The sequence below is a fragment of the Pogona vitticeps genome, chromosome 1 (genome assembly GCF_051106095.1).
Source record: "Pogona vitticeps strain Pit_001003342236 chromosome 1, PviZW2.1, whole genome shotgun sequence".
NCBI lineage: Eukaryota > Metazoa > Chordata > Lepidosauria > Squamata > Agamidae > Pogona > Pogona vitticeps.
In genome coordinates, this window is record NC_135783.1 from 80,467,936 (window position 1) to 80,475,162 (window position 7,227).

Below are 7,227 nucleotides of genomic sequence, written 5' to 3' on the forward strand. Positions count from 1 at the left end.
TTAACTTACGCAATCGAAGTATAGCTACACAGAATTTCGCAACTTGACAGGTGATCTGCATATCAACATCCAAGAGAAGGAACTGAAGCCTATTTTCCTCTGAACGTCCTGGGAATCTATCTATTAAGTGGATTATAGTCTCTTTTCGCACTGCTTCATACAATGGACAGGTGAAGAACATATGCCTCAATCTCCCTCAGGTGGCAGGAGCATAACCTTTGCACTCAAGGTTGATTTCCTTCAAAATGCATAGGTTTGTTCTCCTTCCAGTCCAGGGGACTCTCAAGAGTCTCCTCCAGCACCACAATTCAAAGGCATCAATTCTTCGGCGGTCAGCATACTTTATGGTCCAGCTCTCACTTCCCTATATAGAAAAACCATAGCTTTGACTATGTGGACTTTTGTTGGCAAGGTGATGTCTCTGCTTTTTAAGATGCTGTCTACTGTAGGTTTGTCATCGCTTTCTTCCCAAGAAGCAGGTGTCTTTTAATTTTGTGGCTGCTTTGACCGTCTGTGGTGATCATGGAGCCCAAGAAAGTAAAATCTGTAGACTAGTTCTGTACAATCCCAGTTCATGTGGCAATTCTAATAAAATACAGATGTTATCCTGCTAATTGGCAGAATAGCATGCCAATTAGATGTTTTATCCTGCCGAATAGACAATTGCGTTCTGCAGGAGCTGCAGTGGGCAAGCAGGGCCGATGCCCTAAGGGAACATCAGACAAGAAAGTTCTCCCTTTCTTTCGGCACTTGGAATTTTACTGGAGTGTCAGTTTGGTCTTACTTCAATATTGGTAAACAGGCAGAATCCTCCCTCATGCCAGAGGTAGAGTAGCCACTGCTCTATCATCAAAAAGGGGGGCAGATATTACCCAAAAGTTTGACACCCAGCAGGAGGAACACACAAAACTAGAACACTTCACACAAAAGGGAATATTTGTATTACATTTGTGTATGTTAGTTTAAACAAATATATGTAAACAGTGAATTTAGACATCATAACTGTAATTGAAATGAAAGTACGCTACTGCACTCCCCATATTGTGCAAGATTATGACTAAGCCAAGCAACCTAAGATAATGGGAAGTGGTAAACCTCCTTTGGAGGGAGGGGAATCAAAAAAGACATCCAGTGTGCCATTCATCATTTCAGACAGGACTCCGCATGTTCAAACAACAAACCCAAGGTTAATTATGAACTATTTACATTGCTTCTTAGGTTTTCCTCAGAAAGTTATTTGTAGGGCAATGGTTCTCAACTTTGGGTAACCCAGGAGTTCTTGGACTGCAATTCCCAGAAGCCTTCATCACCTGCTGTGGTGGCCAGAATTTCTGGGAGTTGTGGTCCAAGTACACACCAGGGATCCAAAGTTGGGAACCATTGTTGTAGTGAAATCAGTTCTTTTCCAAAGTGGCCTTTCTCATGTGGGTGGAGGAAAGTTTGAACTGCTAGTCCAAGCACAAATGATGCTGTTGGGTTGGAGTCAAGTCCTCCAAGTTGATCTGAACTTTCATTTTGGCCTCTTGGGCAACACATGATCTGGTCTTGGCTTTGCTAGGCTCCTTCTGTTCCTCCAAGATGAGTTATTTAAGATAGTAAGGGATATAGTCAGCTAGAGAAAGATTATACTTTGAAGCCACAAAGCCATATTGTAGAGTAAGGCTCCTCATTATATTAAGGAACACCAGCCCAGTTACCGGTTTCACTTTCTTCTTCTTCTTTCCCAGACTGTCCCCAGCAATTCATCTATCTCATGTAAATTCTCCACTTGGCATGAGAGTTTTTCAGTGGCATTTTCCTGCTTCTTTTCCTCCTTCCACCGTTCTAGATCTTTCTGGGCTCCAGGCTCCAGTGTTCATTCTTGAGTACTGCCTGGGAGAAGAAATCCACCCTGTGCCTACAACATAGCTTTGGCAAGGACCCTCAGAGAGCAAATGGGACTTAGAGGTAGAACCTTTGAAAGTAACTGAAGCTCACTTGCTTACAGATAAAGATGTGATATAAATCAAATGAATAAATAAATAAGGTCTAGTGCTTAATAACTGTGAAATGACCCATGGCTTGTATTTTCTCCAGCTTACTGGAAATGAATATATATAGAAAGAAAATAAACAGAGGTCACTGTCGGTTTCTTGTTAGGCACCAATCAGTATTTTGAAGGAATGGTCTGAACAGTGCTTTGAGGATGTCCTGGGATTGATCTCCTGTCTGAAGTGCTGGAATTATTGCAATGTTCATATGCTGCCTTTAAAAGGTCTTGGCTGGAAGCCACCTTTCTAGAGTAGTAACCAATCCAGCAGTAACTAATTGTTCCCTCTTTGCTTCAGATTTTGCAGAGACACATACTAAAAAAAACCCTTTTCCTGCTGTTTTTCAGTCAGGAATTTGTTGTTAGTTAGAGTTAGCTGTGTCAGTTAGAATCTGTATTCAGTCAGTTATGTAGTTAGTATGAAGCTAGTTAATCAGTTAAGGTCTGTTCATGTAACCAGTCATTATTTTTCTACAATGTGATTTTAAAAAAATCTATTCAGAACTATGAGTAAACAGAACTTGTTATTCTTTCTCTCACCAGTATCTCTGAGTGAATTATTGAGACAGCTGATGAGACCAAACAATAAAGGGTAATCTACTGCAGTGAGACTTGAACCTAATTCTGCACTGTAGGTCCATTAACTTTTTCCGTTGTGTAGATAGAAGTTTTTTAATCCATACAATTTCATGCTCTGCCTAGATGAAGCTCACACAGAATTGACACACCATCCAATATCATTCTTGCCATTCATAAATACATACAGTATGTCATGGGTGATACACACACACAACTTTTTATTTTAAAATGTGAGAGGGCTAATTGGTAAACATATATAATCAAAGCCTCTATTACACACAAAGAACTAACTTCATATGTTCACTACTCATAGTAGTCTAACAATCTGACCAAGATGACTTTTGGAAACTTTTTCTTCACCCTCAGCAACTCTGCTGAGCCCAACCTAATGAAGAGTTCTGCAGAACTCAAAAAGTAGCTTTATATATATATATTATTCATCTGATAAAAGTGTCACATGATAGCAATTGTGGTGTAATATATAGTGTCAAATGTCCACTTGCACATCATGAACAAGGAAGACATGGATCACCAAAAAGGAGGACAGCTCAACCATCCTCCATAAAAGAGGACACATGGCCTCTGTGAAGCCAACTGTCCAATTCAGGGCACCAGGACACCTCTGCTCTTCAATTGAGGGGAAGTTCCAATGCTCAGGAAGAAAAACCAGAATACTGTTGCCTAGCTCAGCATCTGTTATTAGTTGCCTAACTGATTAATGACTGACCCAGCCCTGATCAAAGCTTCCTGGAATGCTGTAACAAAATCAGTTGCTGTAGAAAGTATACATCTGGTGGCCCTGTTTCCTAGAAGTGAGGTGATATTGGTTAGAATCCTGTTGGCAAGTTAGATATGTGTGTTTGGTTGTTTCTTTCATTTATGTACTTAAAGCATTACTCTGTTGGGGATGTTGTTACAAGATTAAAAAAAACCTTCAAAACATCACAATACTGTAACAAAAAATGTAACTTTCTATAACTATTTGATATGTTACTGTTGCATAATCAGGCACACACATTGTAACATAGTTACTGTCTCCTTAGTACTACAGTAGTTTGCCACTATGAGTTCCACATTAACTTGTTGCAAAGTGCTGTCCTAGAGACTTATGGCACCTCCAAAATGACTTGTCATAAACATTCTCAAGGCTTGTTGGCCCTTATCAACAGATAACAAGGTGGTCATTTGATGTCTGGAATGTAATATTTCATATTGCAAGGTGTGGATCACAAGATGGAATCATTCGCAGAGCAAAGCAACACAATGCAACACTACTAGTCTCCTTTGTATTTGCATTGTAGCTAGCTTTTGTAACCGAAACAGTTAGTTTTTAAAACTATTCATTTGTTTATTTATTTCAGTATAGTGGTGCCTGATATACGTTTTGTCACACAGTCTTACGTTCAGATGCAAGTTCAGAAAAATTGCTAGTTGTGAGAACTCGTCCATTATCCATGGGGATTTATCACTGAAGGCAAGCGGGGCACTGTGCCTCCTCAAGTTCTTATTTTGGTACCACCTCAAGGAAGCCTGCTTAAAGGTAAAATGTAATGACTCTTCATTGTGTTGTAATGGCTCTTCTGCCCTGCAGAGGGCTCCTAGTCTACGAATATCACACATACCTGTTCTTGAACATAGAAATATTAATTGACAACAGTCTAAGACTCTGTCCCCAATAAAAAAGATTTTTTTTAAAACTCCCACCCCCAGTGTTAGTAATGCTGATCACTTCCTGCCTTCAGGCAATAACAATGGAAGGTAGTAGGCATTAATGTTTTAACTTACCGGTTTAAAGGGTTTTTTTGTTTGGACTTTAAAAAGTTCTTTGAGACATACACATAGATAAGGATCAGCTATTGCTGCAATGCACGTGCAAACACATGTGAGGAGAGCCCTTAGGAGAAAAGGGAAATTGTTAATTCTGCTTATTTGCTTACTTGTTAATGCTGCTTCCCTCATACATGTTTCTCTGTTATATTCAGTACTGTTCATGTTTTTTCAATAGGGAGGGGTGTTTTACAAGTATAAATCTTGTTCTCTTTGACTTAGGAACTGACTCCGCAAATGCTTGCTTTTGTATTGTGCTGCTTTGTGATGTTTAAATCTTGATAGAAATAGATGGGGAATTGTCATATTGAAGGCTGCTACAATTGGACATGGTGGCACTGCGGGCTAAACCGCAGAAGCCTGTGCTGCAGGGTCAGAAGACCAGCAGTCATAAGATCGAATCCACACGACGGAGTGAGCTCCCGTCGCTTGTCCCAGTTCCCGCCAACCTAGCGGTTCGAAAGTATGCAAATGGGAGTAGATAAATAAGGACCACCTTGGTGGGAAGGTAACAGCATTCCGTGTCTAAGTCGCACTGGCCATGTGACCACGGAAGATTGTCTTCGGACAAAACGCTGGCTCTATGGCTTGGAAATGGGGATGAGCACCGTCCCCTAGAGTCGAACACGACTGGACAAAAATTGTCAAGGGGAACCTTTACCTTTACCTTTTACAGTTGGAAAACTCATCCAGATGCCTGAGTAAATCTAGTTTTGGGGAAAAAACCTACACAAAACTGAGTCTTTACTGTGTTGCTTTATTAACTGGAAAAACAGTATCTGTTGATTCCTTTATCCCTTTGTTATCCCTTTCTGGTCTATTCATTCTGAATGCCTTTAAGACTTCAGTGGTTGCTTCTGTTCTTTTCATACATTCTTTTATATAGCCTCTCTTCACTTTCCCTGTTTTTTCAGGCTTCTTCTAGTTAAATGGATTTGTGAAAAATTTCTCAAGGTGGTAGAAATCATTCAGAGAGATGGAAAGTTCATGTTTGGAATGATTATAAGAAGATCCATAATGATGGAATAGAGCAGGAGGAAAGCAGATGATGACTAATATTAGGAATGTGTTGAGGACAGTGGGTGGGTGGGGGAACCCAACTCTGACAACCTTTGATTATTTGCTGTGTCCCAAAGCACTAGTGAACTTTCCAGGCCATTTCTTTGCAGGTAGCCATCAATTTCCTTTGAAAAGAAAGGGAGAAGTGTGCAGACTCATTTCTAGTCAAGTCAATAGAGGTGTCCAAAGAAAATACAGTAATGTCAATTTCTTTTAATCTTAGACCAATGTGTTTTAATTTAAGTTTACTCTTACTGGGGGTCAGGGAGAAAGCCAGTTTTCATGTTCCTTCCACTTTATATTTCCAAGCTTTAATTAATGTTGTTTAAGGAAGTGGAATTGTCCACAAAAGCTCATATTAAATTTAGCAGTTTAAGATGCCACAACATTTTTGTCATATTGAAGACAGCTACACTTTGGTCTTTATTTTTTATTTTTGTTTTGTTAGCTCATGGCTATCTCTTCTAAAACTATAGCATTGTCAAGAAATGTTTTCCACTTAGGCCTTGCTTTCTATCTGTCTTTCTCTCCTTTTCTACCATATTTGTGTAGGTGCCTGGAGTTAATAACCCTATAGGAAATGCTTCCTCAGACTAGAGTGTATTTCTTTGTGTTAATGACAAAGAACAATAATAGTGTACACATGTGAGAGATAACACCTTCCTGACCCAGAGCCTGTCCAGACTGGGTGTTTTGGTGAGGGGCTAAATCAGGCTTAAACATTTGGGGAGCGGGAGAGCAATGTGCCATTTGGTGTGATCCTGCTGTCAGTTAAACACTTCCCTTGATTATCTATGGAGGGTAAAGGGAAGCAAAATTGTTTTTCTTAGGTTCATGGTTGAAGTGATGCACCACCTCTGTCAAATTAAGGAAATATTTTTCTTGCCTGTCTGTTTACTTTCGATCAAGAAACTGCCTGCAGCTGTGGAGGTGTCTTTGAGATAGGTGTTTGGGGTTGAAGTGGTGGAGGTTCAGCTTTTGTTGTGCTTCAGAAGGTTATAAATATCAAGGAATGTCAAGGAAGGATGCTTGGCAAGTTGCAGAGAGGGAGCTTGAGAGGGAAGGAGGGAGGGAGCCGTGAAAGCTATGGACAGTTTCTTGATTGGTAATACATAACGAGGCAAGGAATTTCTTTAAAAATTAACAGAAGTTATGCATCCCTTCAGTGATAATCTAGCAGATGTAAAAAAAATAATTTCATTTCCTCTGACCATCTGCAGATGATCAGGGCAAGTACTCAATTTATGATATCCTGAAGTTGCTCATAAAACACTTCAGTGTATCGGAAGTTGTTGCAAGGCTGTAATTTGTCAATTCCACGTGACCATACTTGCTGCGAAGGACTTTAATCCAGCCTTCCAATCCACACCAAAACTCCCTGTAGAACTCCCTGACAGGGGTTTTTAAAGTTGCGGGACAACTCTTAAAGGGAGTTTAATCTAAAGGGGAGCACGTGTGGATGCTGTAATTTGGTCTGATGCAAATTGTACCAACAGTGACCCATATATCCATCTATATACCAGCCTCTGAGTATATGTGTGCACATCTGCATGTAGCATTCCTGCCCCAGTCTGAATACTTGTGTGTGTCACTACCTTCTTGTGAGCAAGGGTGAATGAACAAGAGATGACCTTCCTAACAAGTCTCTGTGTGTGGCTATTCAGAACATCTACTTGCTCATCATGCATGCATGTGAGAGAGACAAGAAGGGAAGCACACATGGAAATGCCTGG